Here is a 3,303-nt window from a genome sequence, read left to right on the forward strand (position 1 = left end):
ACTAACAATTAATGTGATTGATTCAAAAATTTGAAATTTGTTACTTTCTTATTAAGAAAGGTTCAATCTTTAAGTTCTAGAATCTTATCTTGTAGTTTCTTGTTAGTGAAGTAAGTAATTTAAAATTTTTGAATTAAATCTTTTTATCTTTTATCTTATCTTTTTCAAAAAAAAAATTTATCTTTTTCAAAAGTTGATTTCAAAATATCTTATATAACCTCTTATCTTCTTATCTTTTTCAAATTTGATTTTAATATCTTTTTCAATCAACTAACTAACTTTTTGTTTGTTTCCTATCTTTTTCAAAACCAATTAACTACCTATCCCCCTCTAATTTTCGAAAATACTTCTCTCTTTTTCAAAAATTCTTTTTAATTGTTTTAAATTTTAATTTTAATAATATCTTATCTCTGATTTTCGAAAATCACTAACCACTTTTTCAAAATTATTTTCGAAATTTCCCCTCTCTTTTTTTTATTCTATTTAATTATTTATTTACTAACACTTCTTTTCACCTCTCTTCATCTAAAAATCCGAACCCATTCTTCTTCACTCTTCTCCCCTTTCTTTTTCTACTAACATAAAGGAATCTCTATACTGTGACATAGAGGATTCCTCTTTCTTTTCTTGTTTTCTTCTCTTTCATATGAGCAGGAACAAGGATAAAGGCACTCTTGTTGAAATTGATCCAGAACCTGAAAGGACTCTGAAGAGAAAATTAAGAGAAGCTAAGTTACAACAATCTAAAGGTAACCTTTCAGAAATATTAGAACAAGAGAAGGAGATGGCAGCCGAAAATAATAATAATGCAAGGAGAATGCTTGGTGACTTCACAAAGCCAACGTCCAAATTTGATGGAAGAAGCATCTCCATTCCTGCCATTGGAGCCAATAATTTTGAGCTGAAGCCTCAGCTAGTTGCCTTAATGCAACAAAACTGCAAGTTTTATGGACTTCCATCTGAAGATCCTTATCAGTTTTTAACTGAGCTCTTGAAGATCTATGAGACTATAAAGATGAATGGAGTTGATCCTGAAGTTTACAGACTCATGCTTTTCCCTTTTGCTGTAAGAGACAGAGCTAGAATATGGTTGGATTCACAACCCAAGGATAGCCTGGACTCCTGGGATAAGCTGGTCACTGCCTTCTTGGATAAATTCTTTCCTCCTCAAAAGCTGAGCAAGCTGAGAGTGGATGTTCAAACTTTCAAACAAAAAGATGGTGAATCCCTCTATGAAGCTTGGGAAAGATACAAGCAGCTGACCAAAAGATGTCCATCTGACATGTTTTCAGAATGGACCATATTAGATATATTCTATTATGGTCTATCTGAATTTTCGAAAATGTCATTGGACCATTCTGCAGGTGGATCTATTCACCTAAAGAAAACACCCGAAGAGGCTCAAGAACTCATTGACATGGTTGCAAACAACCAATTCATGTACACTTCTGAGAGGAATTTCGTGAATAATGGGATACCTCAGAAGAAGGGAGTTCTTGAAATTGATGCTCTGAATGTCATATTGGCTCAGAATAAAGTGTTGACTCAGCAAGTCAACATGATCTCTCAAAGTCTGAATGGATGGCAAAATGCATCCAACAGTACTAAAGAGGCAGCTTCTGAAGAAGCTTATGATCCTGAGAACCCTGCAATGGCAGAGGTTAATTACATGGGTGAATCTTATGGAAACACCTATAACTCATCATGGAGAAATCATCCAAATTTCTCATGGAAGGATCAACAAAAGCCTCAACAAGGCTTTAACAATGGTGGACGCAATAGACTGAGCAATAGCAAGCCTTTTCCATCATCTTCTCAGCAACAGACAGAGAATTCTGAACAAAACACTTCTAATTTAGCCAATCTAGTCTCTGATCTGTCAAAGGCCACTTTCAGTTTCATGAGTGAAACAAGATCCTCCATCAGAAATCTAGAGACACAAGTGGGCCAGCTGAGTAAGAAAGTCAGTGAAACTCCTCCCAGTATTCTCCCAAGCAATACAGAAGAGAATCCAAAAGGAGAGTGCAAGGCCATTGATGTAATCAATATGGCCGAATGCACAAGGGAGGAGGAGGACGAAAATCCTAGTGAGGAAGACCTCCTGGGACGTCCCTCAAGCAAGAAGGAATTTCCTATTAAGGATCCAAAGGAATCTGAGGCTCATACAGAGACCATAGAGATTCCATTAAATCTTCTTCTGCCATTCATGAGCTCTGAAGACTATTCTTCCTCTGAAGAGGATGAAGATGTGACTGGAGAGCAAGTTGCTCAATATTTAGGAGCTATCATGAAGCTGAATGCCAAGTTATTTGGTAATGAGACTTGGGAAAGTGAACCTCCCTTGCTCATTAGTGAACTGGATACCTGGATTCAGCAAATTTTACCTCAAAAGAAACAAGATCCTGGCAAGTTTTTGATACCTTGTACCATAGGCACCATGAACTTTGCAAAAGCTCTGTGTGATCTGGGGTCAGGGATAAATCTTATGCCACTCTCTGTAATGGAGAAGCTGGGGATCATTAAGGTACAACCTGCCTTAGCTTGTTCTCATTACAATTGGCAGACAAGTCATTGAGACAAGCTTATGGAATAGTGGAGGACGTGTTAGTAAAGGTTGAAGGCCTTTACATCCCTACTGATTTCATAATCTTAGACACTAGGAAGGAAGATGATGAATGCATCATCCTTGGAAGACCTTTCCTAGCCACAGCAGGAGCTGTGATAGATGTCAACAGAGGTGAAATAGTCCTTCAATTGAATGGGGACTACCTTGTGTTTAAGGCACATGGCCATCCCTCTGTGACAAAAGAGAGTAAGCATGAAGAGCTTTTCTCAGTTCAGAGTCAAGAAGAGCCCCCACAGTCAAACTCTAAGTTTGGTGTTGGGAGGCCACAACCAAACTCTAAGTTTGGTGTTAAGATCCCATATCCAAACTCTAAGTTTGGTGTTGGGACTATACAACATTGACCTGATCACCTTTGTGGCTCCATGAGAGCCACTGTCAAGCTATTGACATTAAAGAAGCGCTTGTTGGGAGGCAACCCAATTTTATTTATCTAATTTTTATTTTATTGTTATTTTGTATTTTATTAGGTACATGATCATGTGGAGTCAAGAAAAAAAATATAAAGATTAAAAACAGAATAAAAAATAGCAGAAGAAAAATCACACCCTAGAGGAAGCACAGGCTGGCGTTCAACGCCAGTAAGAAGCATCTGGCCGGCGTTCAACGCCAGAACAGAGCATGAATCTGGCGCTGAACGCCAGAAACAAGCAACATTCTGGCGCTGAACGCCAGGAATG

At 37.8% G+C, this 3,303-nt stretch overlaps 1 non-coding gene across 1 annotated transcript; it reads right to left on the reverse strand.

Moving 5' to 3' along the window:
* Positions 1–1,180: 1,180 nt before the first annotated feature.
* On the reverse strand, positions 1,181–1,284 carry LOC112718664 (small nucleolar RNA R71). The gene has a single exon (XR_003160995.1). It is a non-coding gene; the product is annotated as a small nucleolar RNA R71 (small nucleolar RNA).
* Between the last annotated feature and the right edge of the window lie 2,019 nt (positions 1,285–3,303).

The sequence above is a fragment of the Arachis hypogaea genome, chromosome 10, assembly GCF_003086295.3.
Source record: "Arachis hypogaea cultivar Tifrunner chromosome 10, arahy.Tifrunner.gnm2.J5K5, whole genome shotgun sequence".
Taxonomy (NCBI): domain Eukaryota; kingdom Viridiplantae; phylum Streptophyta; class Magnoliopsida; order Fabales; family Fabaceae; genus Arachis; species Arachis hypogaea.